The sequence below is a fragment of the Abramis brama genome (assembly GCF_963993115.1).
Source record: "Abramis brama genome assembly, chromosome: 12".
Lineage (NCBI taxonomy): Eukaryota > Metazoa > Chordata > Actinopteri > Cypriniformes > Leuciscidae > Abramis > Abramis brama.
The window spans coordinates 24174853-24194845 of record NC_139974.1 but is presented as its reverse complement, the minus strand read 5'-3'; positions in this window follow the sequence as shown (position 1 = coordinate 24194845).

The following is a 19993-nucleotide window of genomic DNA, read 5'->3' as shown; positions in this document are numbered from 1 at the left end:
TCCCCATTCTGTCCTTTTTTCGACACCTCAGGAATCAGAGTCTAGACCGCAAAGTCATTCATCTGTTGAAATACACAGATGTATATTAATAGTAACTTTAAACAGCTTTTCAGCATGAAGCTGGTGGATGTTTACAGTGGGTTGCCCATCTTGACGAAATACAAGACTTCCTATGGACTCTGTGTATGCCACATGCTAACTGTCTGAATCTGTTTTTAATTAAATTCATCTTTTGTAATGTCCTTAAATTTAATTGGTTGCCACATGTAACTTCCATCTTTTCAGAACAGTGCAAGTTTTAATGTTAAATATGCACTACAGAAGATGAAATTCTATTAAGCTACAGTAGTCCTAAAAATTGTTTAAACTTAGGTTCGGTTGTTGACAGGTCCTGCTCTAAGTGATGCAGACGAGAGAGGGCATCCGTCCTGAGGTAAGTAAGTGACAATGAAATTGAATCGGGTTAAGAACAACACCCAAAGACATCAAACTGATGATTAGCTGATTAGATGATTAGGCGAGTTATCACCCCGCCACTGGCAAAACGAGAATCACGACTTGCTTTACAGCATGACGTCACATACATCAACAACAAATGAGGCAGCCTCTATGAAAGCAGGGTTGCCAACTCTCACGCATCTGGCGTGACACTCATGCTTTCAGCATCAATCTCACGCTCTCACGCACACGCAAGAAATGTCACGCCAAAATCCAGGTTTCTCCCCTCTCAATCAGTTAATTTTCTGTTGATGACTATTATATACTAGACCACAGCGTATTCATTTTTTTTTTTTTTTTTTTTTTATTGGTATATGCAAGATGTACATAAATTGGGATCACAAACAGGGAAAACAAATAAACAAACAAACAAACAAGCAAAACAAAACCAATACAGTCAGGAACTGACAGATGCGTGCGTTTGTGTGTGTGCGTGTTTGCATGTAAAGGTAACTGGGTGGACGTGTCACAGTACATACTTTGAAGAACAAGAGGTAGAGAAAAAAAAAGGAAGATATATATATACAAATAAACATACATACATAAACATGTATAAGTCAGTATATGAAAACAAATAACAGATATAAATAAAACAGATATAAAGAAATCAATCCGTGGTAAGGAGTGACTACTAAAAATACTATAACGTCTACTACTACAACTACTACTTCAACAACCACAACTACTTCTACAGTCTCTACTTCTACAATAACTGCTACAACTACTACTACAATCTCTACTATTACATTAACTGCAACTACTACTTCAACAACCACAACTACTACTACAGTCTCTACTTCTACAATAACTGCTACAACTACAACCACAACTACTACTACAATCTCTACTATTACATTAACTACAACTACTACTTCAACAACCACAACTACTACTAGGCCTACAGTCTCTACTTCTACAATGACTGCTACAACTACAACCACAACTACTACTACAATCTTTACTACTACATTAACTGCTACTACTACTACATCAGCAACTTGAATAATGACATGATAATAAGATAACAGAAGGACAAATCAGAATAGTAATAATAGTAATGAAAACAAAAGTATAAGTAATATTAATGATAGTAATGATATTAATGATAGTAATGGAGAGGTGAGGCCAGGAAATCAGGGAGAGGACTAATAATAATAATAATAATAATAAGGGGAAAAGGAAAGAGCAAAAATAAATAAATAAATAAATAAAAATAAATAAGGAGTATATATATATATACATACATACATACACATATATATATATATATATATATATATATATATATATATATATATATATACATACATACATACATACACACATATTAAAGTAATAATAATAATAATAGTAGTAGTAATAATAAGATTGAAAGAGGAAAATAGTGGTAATTATAATATACTCATATTGATAATAATAATACAATAACAACATTAATAGTCATATGAGGAGGTGGAAGTTATATGATCAGCCTTGAAGTGCATAGTGTGTGTCAGTTGCTTTGTGATGCATTAAAAAGGTATGACGTTCAGCATGGATCAATCCAGTGCAATGCCCAGCTTGCCATGCCCCCGTCACCCTTACCCTCTGAATGAAGCTTTTTTTTTTTCTTCTTTTCCTTCTTTCTTCTCCTTCTTCCCTTCTTCCTTCTCACCCCCCCCCCCCCCCCCCCCTCCCCCCTCCTATTTTTTTTCCTTCTTTTTTCTTTTCCTCTTTCAATCTGTGAGAAAAAACACAGAAAACAAAAAAAACAAAAAAAAAAAGGTTGGGAAATAAAGCAGTGCTTAAACTCTTTCTCTTTTTTCTCCTTTTTTTTCCCTTTTCTTTTTCCCTTTCTCCTTCCCTCCGTCCTCCTTCCCCTTCCCTCTCTCCCCCTTTTCCCTTCTCTTGGATATTTAATTTAAGTATTAGACACAGTTTCTATCTCTTCCTAACCCCCTCCCCCCCCACCTCTTGTTTAAGTACTGATGAAGGTGTTGTTGGGGAATGACTCCAGACAAAGAGGATCTTCAATAGAGATGTATTCTGTTAATAAGTTTTTCCACAATGAAATGTATATGGTATTTCTTGATTTCCAGTTTATGAGGATAGTTTTCTTGGCAATAGTTAGGAACACCAATAGTAATTGACCATTTGAATTATTTATATCTATTGTGGATATGTCACCTAGTATGCAGAGGGAGGGAGACAGTGGGATGTGACATCCCATGAAGTTGGAGAGTGAGTCGGTAACCTTTTCCCAAAATGTTTTAATTGGAGTGCAATGCCATAAGGCGTGAAGATAAGTGTCAGGAGTGTTTTGTGTGCAATGTGAACATGTCTCTGAGGTGAAGCCCATTTTAAATAATTTCTGTCCAGTTAGATGAGTTCTGTGAAGTATTTTATACTGTAAAGCGTATTAATGACAGGAGAGGAGTTTAAGGCACACAGCTGTAACATCTGCCTACAATGTTCTCACTGCAGTATTCTCTATAACCAATCAAATATATTTTTGTTCTATAATATTTTCTGATTATTATTTAGAATTTTTAGAGTTTTTTATGATACTTTGCATTAATTAAATAATTTTTATGAGCTATTTTTTCCATTAGAATTAAAATATATATTTTTATTTTATATGTATTTTTATTTTTTTTCAATAAATGCAACATTTCATTCAGTATAAGATAAGAGCTATGGATAAGAGCATCAAAGCAGCTAGGTAAGGGGAAATAGCTAACGTTACGATGTCCGAGGCATCGTTCAGACAGCATGTTTTTCTCCACGTATGCAGAGTCAAGGACAACCTGTATTACCTGAGTATTCTGCTGCGTCTTTTTCTGCTGCTTCTCATTCAAGTTAGTGATGAAACGTGCTCTGTAGCGCTGTTTGTTTGCTGTCGGCTACGGTAGAAACATGACGTCACAATATATCGACCTTCATAGAAGGGGGGTGCCCGCGGTTATGTAGATATAAATGACTCATTCTAAGGTAATAAAAACATAATGGTTCATTAAGTAAGGTCTTTATACACCACTGAAAACAATATTACAATTTTTATTATACAATAAAAAATATTACACATTGCACCTTTAAAATTAGGGTTAGGGTAGCCAAAAATTTTCTCCGCGCGCGCGCACTGAAGTTTTACAGAGTCTCACTCCAGCCAAAGTCCCAAAGTCCCAAAGTTGGCAACCCTGATGAAAGACACTTGCACGTAGGGTGACCACCGTCAAACAAACCAAATGTGGGACGATTATAAGTTTGAGTGGGACAATGTGGGACATGTTACCAACACTAAAACATAACCTGAAACTGTTATATAATGTCTATCTAACTTAATAAAAAAAATTGTATTCTGCCTTTCAGCTGATAAAAGTTCTTGTTCTTTAGTCCCTTCCAGAAAGACCATTACATCACAATGTAACATAACATGTCTTTATTTTACGTCATTTAAATTCACTGAACTAAATTTACATCACTGAAACAGTTCTGACCAAGTCCAACTAAAATCCAACAAAAATAAACAATGAACAAATACAATATAAAACAACATGAAATTAATATAAAACAACATGAAATTAAATCATTGACAGTCTTATATATTAAGAATATATTAAACCAAAAACTCATAATTTTTAGAAAGGATGTGAATTAAAACAACCACAGCAGGCAACAGGTTGATAAATTCTGTTAAATTAAAATTTTAATTGACCGAATTATCCATTTGTTTTCTGACAGGGAACACATGGAACGAATCACCGGTCCACATTTTGATTGACACCCATCACAACCTACTAGTGACCAATGGTTGTGATCCTATCAACCATTGGATAGGATTTAAAAAACGGCTGTTGTATTTGTACTTCTGACGAAGCACTGTTATGACTCAGGCAGAGGGGGAGGTCTCGCCATAATATACCGTGAGAAGTGGAAAATCTTACCCGTTTCTGTACCTTCTCACGGTTCATTTGAATCCATCGCCCTACAACTGAATGGCCCTACTCCAACTATAGTGGCAACTGTTTATCGTCCACCCAAGCCCAACACTGACTATATAAATGAATTTGCTGCTTTTCTCACATTTATCTGCTCACTTTCCCCTTGTTGGAATTTAATATACATATGGACATACCACTAATGCATACACAAGGGAATTTACATCTTGCCTGGATAGTTTTGGATTGGCGCAACATATTCATTTTCCCACTCACTCCAAAGGTCATGTTTTGGACTTGGTTTGCTGCTCTGGTGTCACTCCTCATGGTTGCACTGCGGCCGACCTCCCCATTTCTGATCACATGTTAATTTCCTTTAAAGTCAACTTAACACTGTCCAAAATAAAACTGCCACGTGTCATTTCATTCAGAAATATTCATCATGGCTTGGCTTCGCGAACGAAGATTTAGGAAGGACATCCACGTCATCTACAGGCACGCTGATGGCTGACGAGGCCTATGCGGGACAGGCAGGTCCTACCACAACGGCTGCAGATAAAGGTCTGGTCCAGGATAGGTGCTGAGGGGACACGATTTTTTCTTTTTCTCCTTTTGTCCTCCGTACTGGCCCTGCGGGCATCTTCAAAGAGGGAAGTAGCCTGATGGACTGTGCGCCGTCAGGAGTCGCGATCAGCAGCTTGTGCTGCCCACTGACGGTGATTGATGCAGCAAGCGGTGAGGGACTTCTTCAGGGAGTCTTTGTATAGCTTTCGTGGTGCCCCGATGTTGCGGTAGCCAGAGGACAGTTCCCCATACAGCATGATCTTAGGTAGGCGGTGGTTCTCCATCCTGGAGACATGCCCTTCCCAGCGAAGTTGTACCTTGAGGACCATGGCCTCGATGCTGGTAACCTCTGCTAGGGCTGTAGTACTCGAGTCCGGTCTTGGACTCGAGTCCGGACTCGAAACCGCTTTTCTTTGGTCTCGGACTTGTCTCGGACTCGCTGGTATTCGGACTCGGACTTGTCTCGGTCTCGGCCACTGGTCTTGCCAAATATGGCTTTTGGTCTCGACCGAGTCCAGGTGTCTTTATTATGTTCCCAGTAATCACACATACGTCGCCGCGATATTAAAACAAAATATTATTGGAGGGAAAGTGAAACACTGGCCACCTAATAACTATGGGCATTTCGGCTCTTTTTCGTGAGCCGGTTCGTTTCACTCAGCTCAATGAAAAGAGCCGGCTCTTTTGACTCATAAACGGCTCTATAAAAAATAAATGTTTAAATAAACTCGCTGAAAGTCCACCGCTAGTGCAACGTGAATATTCACATTTTTAATTGTCCATAACACCCCGAAAACTAGCCTGCTTGCCTTGCACATCTAATTAATGGGCAAAGTTTTCCGACTTTTTTTCTTACCTTTCTTTCTTTGCCTATTCCACGAGTGGTAGGCTAAAATATTATTTTTCGTCACGTCATCCGCCCGATCCGCGGTTTATCCGCATCTCTAATGTGTGTGTGTCTGTGAGTTGGCTCGGCCCTCCCTCATGCAGTTTAATTGGTTGACATCGCGTGTATGATTGACAGGAACAGAATGTAAGGCTGATCAGACAGTCGAAACGAATGTGTGTGCTCCCTTAGGCCTTGACTTGGACTCGACTAGTCCTGGTCTTGGACTTGTCTTGGACTCGACAAAGGTGGTCTTGACTACAGCCCTAACCTCTGCTAACTTGAGGACTTCAGTGTTGGCGACGAAGTCACTCCAACGAATGTAATGCTTTATAATGCTTTATGCGAATAATGCTTTATCTCTGATGAACACAAAGGACAACTCAAATCTGTTCACTTTATGTTTTTTTATTTTCTTAAAGATGGTTTGATAGATTTGGGATGGAACAGAATAGGATGATAACCTTTAAGATACACAAACAAAAACACGAATTAGTTACAAATAAATCTCAATAACACTTTCTCAAAGTAATAATAAATAAATGGTACTGAATCCTCAAACCAAACAAAGTAATTTAGATTAACCTAGGATCTCTAATAATTAAAATACCAATCCCATAATTAAACTTATATAATAATTAAACAATACACATGATCCCATAATTAAACGTATAATAATTAAACAATACACATGCTTAGAGTAACGTTACCTCTGTCAAGTTCTACGTTCACATAATAAAGTCTGCACTATTTAATTTAAATTGCACGTTACAACCAAGTCATATACTCACAATTCACAAAAAGTCATATACTATATACAAAAAGTCATATACTGTAGAAGCATGAACTAAACACATTCAAACACATTCAAACATATTCAAACACATTCTGTCCTACCAGTTGCGTCTTTAGATGATCAAGAGCTGTGGTCATAGTATCTTTTTTCAGGAACCGGTGAGAGGGCCAACTGAGCTTTTACCAAACATTTCAATGCCATGCACTCCCTGTGGGTGCGCAGGTAGATATGAGCCGTTTCTCAATATGCGTTCTTGTCTGTACTTGTGTTCTTGTGGACTTGTGAAACGTCATCAGTCGCTGCCCAAGTACTGTTCCAATTCAAAGTTCACATCTAGCCAAGTCCAGTTCAAATCCCCGGATGTGTTCTTGATCCGCCCCTTTTACCGAGGATGCATCGAGAGGTGACTTGTGCGGACTTGAGACAGCCAGGTATCCCAGAATGCATCTCACACCAACCAGCAAGCGTCAATAGCGGAGGAGAAACCCCGCGTAATTTAAAAATACTGCTGTAATTGTGTCACGAAATGTAGTTTTAAGAGTATTTCAGGCGAGAATGTAGTTTTTTAAAGCTCAAATCTTTGGTTTATTTATAAAGATAGCGCCTATTTGAAAATTTGATCTGACGTTTTCGGAGTTGTGAGAACCAGGCAATCGGACGCTCGGTGCTCATGTACCCCACCGAGAACAGCCTTTCCTCAGCTAGTGCTGCTAGCTCGGATGTCTCCAGTCTAGTGGTTTAACATGAGATATAAATCGTCTTGTGTATATCTAACGGACGATTTATTTATTTATTTATTTTATTTGTCTCATTAATCTATAATTTGTTCCCTGGCAAAACGTTAGGCTGAGGGCAAAGTGAAGTTTTATAGCTTTATTTAGTCTATTTAACTTTAACGTTGTAGCCTAGAGAGCTGACTTATGTTTGACTGAATCGTTTGCTTTATTATTGTATAGCTTCTTATACCTTTTAGGCTACTTATACTTTTATAATGGCTATTATTGATCATTAAAACGGACATTTAACAAAAAAGGTTATGTCATTTTATTTTATATATTTAAAACATAAAATATTTTATTATACATGTTGCCTACATTCTCTTCACTCTATGTACATATATAATATAATAAAATGACACAATCCTGTCTCTTTTTGCTAAATGTTAGTTTTAATGATCAATATTATAATGTTTTTTATTTATCATATTTTTAAAATGAAAACAAAAAGAGTCAGGGTTGTGCTTTATATTTCGTGTTATAAATATGCAGTGAAGATAATCAATTGCGTTGCCTGAACCACATTTGTGTGGCCATTATGTTTAAGATTTTTTTAAATGAAAATGAAAAGAGGCAGAGTGGTGGTTTATAACATATTTTGTTTTATTTGTAGCCTATATAGATAAAGAGATAATCGGAGTATCCAGAGCGAGCTGAGTGACGTTATCAAGTACGCCGCTGTTCCATTTCAGAATTATCGGACTTGTGTCCTCCCGTCCTCAGGAGTTCATTCTCCTGAGTCGAACTTGTCAAGTCTGAACTACCAAGGACTCAAGTCCGAACTTTGCGTACTTGGTATTGAGAAACGGCTATGGTCCCAAGAGCACTTCCTAGAAGTTGGTTCCACCAATTCTGGTTGCATGGTTGCCCCCTGCAGTTTGGGAGTGCTCAGTACAACTTGTAACCATGAATTGACACAACAATGCCACAACATGTAAGTAACTGTTCATTCTAATGCCTGATCTGTGACCAGTGATTTCTGGTAATGATTCATTCAGTCAGATGGTCTTTGTCTAGGCCTAGGCTATGTGCCAGTAAATCAAACTAGTGAGTGACTTAACGGTCTAATGTGAATGGTCTTCACATTGTTCCTCTTAGGATGAAAATCTGTTATTAAAACTGTGATTAAATTAGATATAGAAAGCGATCAAAGAACGCTTTCTTTGCAGTCGCTGGAGCTGTCAATCAAACAGCACGTGTTAATTAGTAGCTGCGTTTCCATTACAGGTTTGCCCAAAACTTTTGGATATTTTCTAAATGTTGATAAAAACTATTGCGAAATGAAGGCGTTTCCATTAACCAATGTTATGTGACTAAAACATATTTTTTTCCTCACAATAAGTCATTCCAAAAATCATGGCAATGGATGTTGGTAGGTTTACGTATCTCAGCCACCGCACTAGCCATTATTTTTAATCGAAGGAGACATAGGCATGTTATCCAAGCTTTAATGGCAAGGAAAGTCCTTTATATTTGGGAGCAGCCACATATGAGGTGTTTCTCCCTCCTATCTACTTGATAAATTGTGGCATTTATTTTTTGTTTAGAATCCCGTATTCCCGTATTAGGCTACTTTTGTCTTCCATTGCAGTTTTGCGAAATATTCCTTTTTTGAATTGACTGAAAAACCACCTCAAGCGAGCATAAAAACATTCTTGCAATATATGGGTGTTTTTGCGAAATTGATTTGTGCAATTTGAAGGGTAATGGAAGCGCGGCTAGTGACTGAGTTCTGGACTCGCATCAAAACTCCCCTAGTAATCAACAAATCTCTTATTTACATTGTGTTTGCACAGTTAGTTATGATGAAAGCATTCGTTAGTGTGCAGAAATCAAGTTGCTATGACGAGACAATCGCTGCATTCATGCGCTCAACATGTCTGTGATCGGCTCCAATGCTCATCACTGCAACCTTTCATGTTATGATATAAATATAATGCCATAGATCAACACTTTCAACACTTAACCCTCCTGTTACCCTCAAATCTACCAACATCTTTTACCCACTGGGGTCAATTTGACCCCAGCAATTTAAACCCCCACAATTTGATTTTTTCCCCAAAGGTTTAAGTCAGGTACTTTATGTTTCTTCGTTGACTACTTAAATAGCCCTTTAAATAAAACACCACCAACCCCCGACCCCCACCCCTTATACATCCAGAATACCTATTGCATGACTATGGACAAATTAGTAAATCACTATAAAATGTCACTGATTTATCTAAAATTCAAAAACGATATATATATTTTTGGTGTTTTAATAGCTTTTTATTTATTATATTATACAATATATTTTATCAAGGATAGGTTTGGGGTCAATATGACACTCCCATTGATAGTCTCAGGATGCCTCACTGTTGGCACGACACAGGACTCATGGTAGCGTTCACCTTTTCTTCTCTGGACAATCGATTTTCCAGATCTAATCAGATACATTAACCTTGCACCAGTCTTCTGCTGTCCAATTCTTGTACTTCCTGCAGAATTTCAGCCAATATTTGATGATTTTATTGGAGAGAAGTGGCTTCTTTGCTCCCCTTCTTGACACCAGGTCGTTGTCCAAAAGTCTTGGCCTCGCTGTGTGTGCAGATGCTCTCACACCCACCTGCTGCCAATATTGAGCAGTTCTGCACTGGTGGTGACACGATTCCCTAGCTGATTCCTCAGGAAGTTCCTGGTACTTGCTGGACACTCTGGGACATCGTAAAGCCTTCTTCACTGCAGCCGAACCTCTATTCTTGAAGCTCTTGATGATCTGGTAAATGGAGGCCATTTTGATGCAAAGATGATCCTCCATCTTTCTTTGGAGGAAACCATTGCTAACAGAAGAACACAATGATTGGAAGCACTTCTTCCTTCCTTATAGCAATCATGTGCTGATGATATGATTAGTAAAATTATCTTAGCTGGTAATTTGGTGCCAAGGACAAAAACAGTGAAATTTGGGGTTTTGTGATGAGCTTTTTGAAATGATGTAAAATGCCACTGATCACTCTGCACAATAATCTAGAAAAATGTGAATCAACATCATAACAACTGAAGCAGCAAAAATTTCAAATTTGGCCACAGCTGTACCCTGTCATTCAAGTGGGAAGTGTCCGGTCGAACAAGGTGATGTTGGTGGCGCATCCGCTGTTCAGCTCCCGCAAAAGGTCCACGTACTCGTAGGAGATGCCCTGTTGTTGTAGGGCGAGCAGTACGGCATTGATCTCTACTCTGTCGAAGGCCTTCTCGTAGTCTAAGAAGGCCAGTACCAAGGGCATCTTGTACTTCCGGCAGCGTTCGAGCAGTTGGTTCAGCACGTGGATGTGGTCCATTGTGCTGTAGCCAGACCGGATCTCTACGCTGTCGAAGGCCTTCTTGTAGTCTAAGAAGGCCAGTACCAAGGGCATCTTGTACTTCCGGCAGCGTTCGAGCAGTTGGTTCAGCACGTGGATGTGGTCCATTGTGCTGTAGCCAGACCGGAAGCCGGCCTGTTCGGGTGGCTGTTGTTCGTCCAACTGCCTGGCTAGTCGGTTGTACAGCACCTTGGTGAAAACCTTGTACACGGTCGGCAGGAGCCAGATTGGCCGTTAATTCCTCAGCTGTTCGCGGTCACCCTTCTTGTACAACAGCACTGTCTTGGCCGTCTTCCATTGATCTGGAGTTCTTCTCTGCGCCATGTAGCGGCTGAAACGGCTGGCCAATGCTGCCCAAAGCATCGGTCCACCCTCTTTGAGCAGCTCGGCCTCGATTCCATCCAGCCCTGGAGCCCGGTCTTTCTGGATGTTCTGGATCGCATGCCTGACCTCACTGGTCAACACTGACGGGATGGCTGGTATGGCATCGTCCTGCATCTCGGGCGGGTCGACTGGTGTCTTGCTGGCGAACAGGTCCGTATAGAACCCAAAAAAAACCCCAAAAAAACTTTGCTAAGGGGTAATTTTCAATTGAGAAAGAGCATAAAGAGAGAGCTCACAAAGCACAAAGAGAAATGGTTTATAAGGCTTCTGTGGAAGCTTTCATACATTTGCTCCTCCCCTATAATATGTTTTCCCCTCCCCCACGGCACAAAATATCAAAGTTCTTGCAAGAATTATGTTATCCCTTCCCTGGAAATATATAATTGGCACTGGAAATATCTAATTTCTTGTGAGAATTATGATTCCCCCCTTCACTATATCGTGTGAACTATCAGTGGTTTTCGCAATACTTCAAGTAGGCCTATATGTCAGGTTAGGGCCCTAAAGCAGAGGGAAGGTTTATAATGACCTCAACTTAACTTATAATGACCTCAATATCATCCAAAATAAATGTGTGATTTGTGCCTAATCACCAATGTGTGAACAACAAAAAAAATTGATATTTCTTATATGTTTTATACAGCAAAATGAGCCTGGGGTCAAATTGACCCCAAAGAACACCGATGCTACAAAAGTACATACAGAACATTGAAAACCTATCATCATGTTAATTTTATGTTTACCCAGTTGTCCCCATTAAATTAGGAAAAGTCTTTAAATATGTAGCAATTCTTTTTTTTAAAAGTATGTATTTAGAGACGTTAAACACTGAATGGGGTCAAATCGACCCCAAAGGTAATAATCACATAAATAAATTTATTTAATCTTTAATCTGTAATCTTTACTCAATTAGTTGAAGTCTCAGTCACAGAAGTCTCACAGCAGGTACGCCCCTTCAAACAGCATTCAAATCAGAGGGCTAAAATCAGGGTAGGGAAAATGGCTTTTATTTCTAAATTATGACAATTTCTGATGTAAAAATCATACTAACATTATAAGTGCACCACAGGAAACATTTATAAAACAATAAAACAGTGCAGTTCATGACCCCTTTCAAATTAAGTTTGAGTTGACACATGGAGAGATTGCATTCTAAAATGTCCACTGTGATTGAGCTGAAGCCCAGAGACACGGTCGATCAGCAGCTAGTAACTCAGCGGTTTATTGTGTGTTCAGCAGGTAATGAGTAATGGATCTCTCGTTAGGTTTTGAAACAGACGACCCCTCAGGCTCAGGTCAGCACATTTGCAAGTGTGTTTGGCGTGTTCATTACTAACACTATCACACTGGATTCCCAGTGGATATTTTTCACAGGGACACAGTTTTTCAGAGAGTGCTGCTATGAAAAACACTGTATGTGCATCCCACAGTGACAGCAAATTAACAACTTTAATGATGATTTGTCGATTTGCATATTTCTCTCCATTATTTACTTTTTCTGTTTTGTTGGTTGCTCTTAATTTCCTGACAGCTGGAGGTGTCTTACTCTGGAGTGTTTTTTTTTTGTTTTTGTTTTTTTGTTTACTTGGCCGGTCCACTGAGTGCACCTACAGTACACTAGCTTACTGAAGCTACAGTCACGACCACTCTGTCTCAAGAAGATTCCTGACACTCTGATGATGCCCAGAGGCTTTAATAACAGACACAAGAGCGAAATTGTCCAGACGAGTAGTCCTCAAACTTTTCAGGCCTCTACACAAATCATACCATCCAAGTACCACCAAGTCAAAACATTAAATGCAATCTTAAATGATTTGTTCACCCAAACATGACAATTCTGTCATCATTTACTAACCTTTGTGTTCCAAACCTATAAGACTTCCATTCATCACTAATGAAAATATATTTTTTAATTCTTTCATTGCTTTTGTCCATCCATTGAAAGTCCACACAACCAAAATTTGAACACATCAAAAAAGTATGAAAAAATATATTGTTAAAATAATCCATATTAATCAAGAATTTGAATTGTCTACTAACTATGTACAATTACATGAATAGATAATTATTTAATTTATGCTGAATGTCGTTTCAACATTTCAACCACAATTATTGTTTTTAATAACATTAACATTATGTGGTATTCCCTTTTTGGGGGGCCTTTGTCTTGCAAAAAAAAAAAAAAAAAATGTTTGGTAGCATTTTATGTATCCTAACTACATACAAATAATATTCTCACACTTTTTGCATACTTTGGCAAAATCACTGCTGTTTTCTTATAAAAAAGTACATACATATACATACATATATATATATATATATATATATATATATATATATATATATATATATACCATACTAATACTGTGTTTGACCCCCTTTCGCCTTCAGAACTGCCTTAATTCTACGTGGCATTGATTCAACAAGGTGCTGAAAGCATTCTTTAGAAATGTTGGCCCATATTGATAGGATAGCGTCTTGCAGTTGATGGAGATTTGTGGGATGCACATCCAGGGCACAAAGATGCTCTATTGGGTTGAGATTTGGTGACTGTGGGGGCCATTTTAGTACAGTGAACTCATTGTCATGTTCAAGAAACCAATTTGAAATGATTCGAGCTTTGTGACATGGTGCATTATCCTGCTGGAAGTAGCCATCAGAGGATGGGTACATGGTGGTCATAAAGGGATGGACATGGTCAGAAACAATGCTCAGGTAGGCCGTGGCATTTAAACGATGCCCAATTGGCACTAAGGGGCCTAAAGTGTGCCAAGAAAACATCCCCCACACCATTACACCACCACCACCAGCCTGCACAGTGGTAACAAGGCATGATGGATCCATGTTCTCATTCGGTTTACTTCAAATTCGGACTCTACCATCTGAATGTCTCAACAGAAATCGAGACTCATCAGACCAGGCAACATTTTTACAGTCTTCAACTGTTCAATTTTGGTGAGCTCGTGCAAATTGTAGCCTCTTTTTCCTATTTGTAGTGGAGATGAGTGGTACCCGGTGGGGTCTTCTGCTGTTGTAGCCCATCCGCCTCAAGGTTGTGCGTGTTGTGGCTTCACAAATGCTTTGCTGCATACCTCGGTTGTAACAAGTCGTTATTTCAGTCAAAGTTGCTCTTCTATCAGCTTGAATCAGTCGGCCCATTCTCCTCTGACCTCTAGCATCAACAAGGCATTTTCGCCCACAGGACTGCCGCATACTGGATGTTTTTCCCTTTTCACACCATTCTTTGTAAACCCTAGAAATGGTTGTGCGTGAAAATCCCAGTAACTGAGCAGATTGTGAAATACTCAGACCGGCCCGTCTGGCACCAACAACCATGCCACGCTCAAAATTGCTTAAATCACCTTTCTTTCCCATTCTGACATTCAGTTTGGAGTTCAGGAGATTGTCTTGACCAGGACCACACCCCTAAATGCATTGAAGCAACTGCCATGCGATTGGTTGATTAGATAATTGCATTAATGAGAAATTGAACAGGTGTTCCTAATAATCCTTTAGGTGAGTGTATATATATATATATATATATATATATATATATTTTTTTTTTTTTTTTTTTGGAACGTTACATGGACAGACAAGAGAAATACTACAGAATCACTGGATTAAAAATAGCATTACCTTCCAAAGGCCCCTAAGCTTTCTTATTTTTTTTATTTTTTTTAAACTCTATCTTCTATCTTTCCTGCTATTTATATTGCTTAATATAATTTAATCATCACAATATATCTGATATTATCTAATTTTGCCTGTCACATTGAACTGACAACTTGCAATGATGTAAACTAGCTTTAATCTAAATCGCTATCGCTTGCACAACGTGCTAGCATTTCGCTAGCCAGTGCTTGCCGTTTTTTTTTTCCTCTCAAGCCCTCGCGCTTTTAATGAGTCCATCAAACAACTGTGGTGAGTTGGATCAGTCAACAAACACGGTGAGTCATGTCATCTCCTGTTATTGTCACTTGCACTGCCTGCCACATGTATAGTATAGCCTTCTCTGTCAACGCTGAGGGCTACACGTGATAAATGTAGGGAGATAGTCAGGCTGACGGAGAAGATTTCAGAACTAGAGACGCGCATCCAAACTTTAATCAAGGATAGTAAGAATATAAGGGCTTTAGATACTGCTTTGTATGCGATTTGCTAAGAGAACTTTTTACATTGTTCGGTTCCGGCTGTAGAGCCCAGGCAGCAGGGCAACTGGGTGACTGTGAGACGGCTCTTCCGTTCCAATTAGAATCACAAACAGGTTCTCCCCACTCAGTGATGCACCCACTCAGAATCGTTTTGAAAGTGCCCTAGTAATTGGCAATTATATTACACGGAACGTGACAATAGAGGCACCAGCCACCATAGTCACATGTTTGCCGGGAGCCAGAAAGCCTGACATCAAAGCAAATTTAAAAGTGCTGGCTAATGCTAATCATAAATTCTCTAAGATTATTATCCATGTCGGCACTAATGATTTTCAACTTCACCAGTCGGATATCACTAAAATTACCATTAAATCAGGGCTCAGTAGTTTCGGGATTTCTTCGCTGTATTCTCGCAGGTTTCTCTCTAGAGCTCCCCCCACAGCTTCGGAATAGATATTTGACAACACTGTTGTAAAAACTCGTTGGCGATTCTCAGACACCAGAGGCTAGTAGATCAACGACATCAAAGCAGATGGGACATTCTTTAAAACGTCTTCTTCATTCGGGTTCAAACAGCGTGAGGGAGCGCAATAATGACAGCATTTTAGCAGATTTCTTTTGGCCGTAAAGCAATTGTTTACATCGCGAGACCTGATATCACGCGATACTTCCTGACGCGGCGGCCGGCGACCCGCCGGCCCAAAGTTGCAAGTGCGGATTTTCCGCTCACGGGCACCAGGGGGGTGCGAAACAACCACCATTCAACCCAAAATAAGTAATATAACCATTCCAATGACTCCGAAGCTGTTCAGTTAAGTTAAAAAAGTTACTTAGATCACCTTTAAATAGGGGTGTGAACTCGCAAGTACAATGCCAGACACTGTAATATGCTCTGGCCCCCTTCCTGTTCGCCGGAGTGATGAGATACTTAGCAGACTGTCCTCACTCAATGGCTGGCTGTCTAAGTGGTGTCCACAGAATAACATAGGGTTCGTAGACAATTGGAAAAGTTTTTGGGGAAGACCTGACCTGTTAAAAAGAGATGGCATTCATCCCTCCTGGGATGGTGCTGCTCTTCTCTCTAGTAATATGGCACATAGTTTTAAAGTTGAAGCTTTACTATCTGGGGGCCAGGTCAGGAAGCAGACAGACTGGCTAAACTGACCGTCTGCTGGCTGTCTCACGTCACAGAAGTTAGATAAATCCCATCACATAGAGACTCTTTCACCTAGATATCATCATACAGAGACTGTGTCTGTTCCCCAAACTAGGAAATACAAAAAACTCTGAAACCTATTTAAGGGTAAAAATTTAATTGATGTTCAACAAATTAAAAACAGATATAATACAGATGAACAAATGATAAAGCTTGGGTTGCTGAATATTCTATCCCTTTCTTCAAAAGCACTTATTGTAAATTATATGATTACTGATCATAACTTAGATGTGCTGTTTGACAGAAACCTAGCTAAAACCAGACAATTACTTTACTTTAAATGAGCCCACCCCCAAGATTATTGTTATAAACATGAGCCTCATCTGAAAGGCAAAGGGGGAGTGTTGCTGTATTTATAGTAATATCTTCAGTATTACTGAGAAGTATTAAATACAATTCTTTTGAAGTGTTAGTGGCTGCAGGTAAAGTCCTAATTGTTGGTCATTTAAAAATCCACGTAGATAATGAAAAAGACGCATTGGGATTGGCATTTAGAGACATTCTAAACTCTATTGGATTTAGACAAGACGTGTCAGGACCCACTCGTTGTCGTAATCATACTTCTAATATTGTCACATGGAATCAATGTTGATGCCTTAAAAATTCTGCAGCAGAGCGATGACATCTCAGATCATTATCTAGTCTCGTGTATACTCCATTTAGCCAAGGCTGCAAGGCCGACTCCCTGTTACAAATATGGTAGAACTATCACCTCTGCCACTAAATATTGCTTTATTAATAATAATCTTCCTGATCAGTTTCATCTCCTCTGTCACGGTTCATGGATTCATTGACTCGCCCTCGCTATGTGTGTGCGCGTTGTATGAATGGGCGCGGCTCGTTATTCCCGCTGATGAGCTGATCAGCGCCAGCTGTTTTGAATGAGAATGTCCGATATATTGTTTGACACCTCGTCTTGTCTTTGTCAGATGGTTGTGGAGGTTCTCCGGACTCAGCTCACCGTCATTTCTCCTCACTCCAGTTCCTGGTTTCCGTGCTGTGGATTTCTGCCCTGTCCTGAGGATCGTTTACTGGTCTCCTGTTTCGCCGTCTGCCCACTGAGTCCCTGCGTTGCCGAGCCTGGATTTCTTCCGCCTGCCTCGTATTGGACCTGCACTACCTCTATTACTTTTGTGTTAATAAACACCAGTATTCACTTGCTATTGAATCCTTGACTGTTCCTTTCGAGCCATGACATCCTCAGCATCCCAGATAGCTTAGAATAACTCAATATTGCAACATAAACTATTGACTCTCTCTTTTCCAGCACTTTAGACACAGTTGCTCCTTTGCACTTAAATAAGATAGAAGAAAATACTCTAATGCTGTGAAAATTGGAAAAATGGAGCGTAGCTGAAAGAAAACAAAACTATACGTTTTTCGCATTTCGTGGAAACATTGCGTACAGAAAGATCTTAAAAAATGTTAGATCTGCTTATTTTTCATATCTCTTAGAAGAAAACAAACACAACCCTAGGTATTTATTTGATACAGTGCCTAAATTAACAAGAAATAAAGCTTCAACTTCTGACGTTTCCAAACAGCATAGCAGTAATGACTTTATGAACTTCTTTACTTGCAAGATTGATAATATTAGGGAGAAAATTATAACTATGCAACCGTCTACTATCAGACAGTGCATTGTAGGGTCGCTGAGGAAAAATTATATTCATTCGTTGCTATAGGAGAGGAATAATTGTCTAAACTCCTTAAATCATCTAAATCAACAACATGTATGCTAGACCCTATACTGACTAATCAACTAAAAGACATGCTTCCAGAGGTCATAGACCCTCTACTTAAAATCATTAATTAATCTTTGTCATTAGGATAAATACCAAAAACTGGCTATTATTAAACCTCTTGTTATAAAAACACAACTTGATCCTACAGAATTAGTCAATTTCAGGCCAATCTCAAATCTACCCTTTCTGTCAAAAATACTAGAAAAGGCAGTATCCTCACAATTATGTTCCTTTTTAGAAAGAAATGGTATCTGCGAGGATTTCCAGTCATGATTTAGACCTTATCATAGTACTGAGACTGCTCTCATTAGAGTTACAAATTATTTGCTCTTATCATCCAAATGTGGTTGTATCTCTCTATTAGTGTTACTGGATCTTAGTGCTGCATTTGATACCATCCATCGACCACAACATTCTTTTGAATAGACTAGAAAATTTTGTTGGCATTAGTGGAATTGCATTAGTATGGTTTAAATCATACTTATCTAACCGTTATCAGCTTGTAGCAGTAAATAAAGGGATGTCATATCGATCAAAAGAGAGATTGTGTCAACTAGAGATTGTGTCGACACGACAGCCATCGGCACTAATCCTCAACAAACCTGTCTCCATACCGGCGTGATGTCTGAATATTCTGAATGTTCTGATCCAGTCTGACTTCTGACCTATAATGCTGCCTGAATCATAATCATACACTGTTCGTTCATTGGCCAGAGGAGAACTGGCCCCCCGACTGAGCCTGGTTTCTCCTAAGGTTTTTTTTTTTTCTCCATTCTGTCACCTGATTGAGTTTTGGTTCCCTGCCACTGCCTTTGTCGCCTTTGGCTTTTGGCTTGCTTATTTGTGGACACTTTATATTCAACAATATTATTGATCTGCCTGCATTGACACCATTGAATGAGAACTGAACTGAGCTGGACGATGACATCATTGTTTTCTACAGAGTGGCTATATATAGCAGACTGCCAGGGCAGGATGCGTTTAATCGTCTGCTTCTGTTCTGCCTAGAACTGCTGGGAAAAATTGACGACAACATCGCCGAAGAGGCCGGCCTGGGAGATGGGGCGGTAAAGAAAGTAGACTTTGCAGGAGGGCCATGGGATGCAGGGCAGAGGCGGCCTGTCCAGAAGCACTGTAAGCCTTGGCAGCGAGAGCAGCTGAGAACTTACTGGCCCTGGATGGGAGACGTGGACTTTGCGCAGCACAACACTCAGAATAGCTGAATTGCAACTGCACGTTCCACCTGGGGAATCTCCACGTACCCCTTGGCCACCCCGCCATCGAGAGTATAAAGAGCGAAGGAGGTGCCGGAGCAGCTTCGGGCAGAAAAAGGTGCCTTTCACAATTCAGTCCATCGTGGAATATTTATTAATATTCCTATAATGGAGTCTTGAAAGAGATTGCAGAAAGACGATAAAGAGATGTTCTATGTTTCTTCCACCATGTTCTCAGTTTTGACTCTTTGTGTCTCAAATATTTATCATATCTCATTTGTGTCTATTTTTATTTATCCTAAGGAATTGTAGGAGAAACATCTGAAATGCTGTTGATATTAAAATTAGAGATATATGAGAATCACAACTAAGTCTCCTGAGCTCAGGAAAAACACCCACTGAGCTTACATTTTTCCTCTGGGAACATACTGAAATGCTGTTGATACTAAAATGACAGATATGAGAATCACAACTAAGTCTCCTGAGCTCAGGAAAAGCAACCACTGAG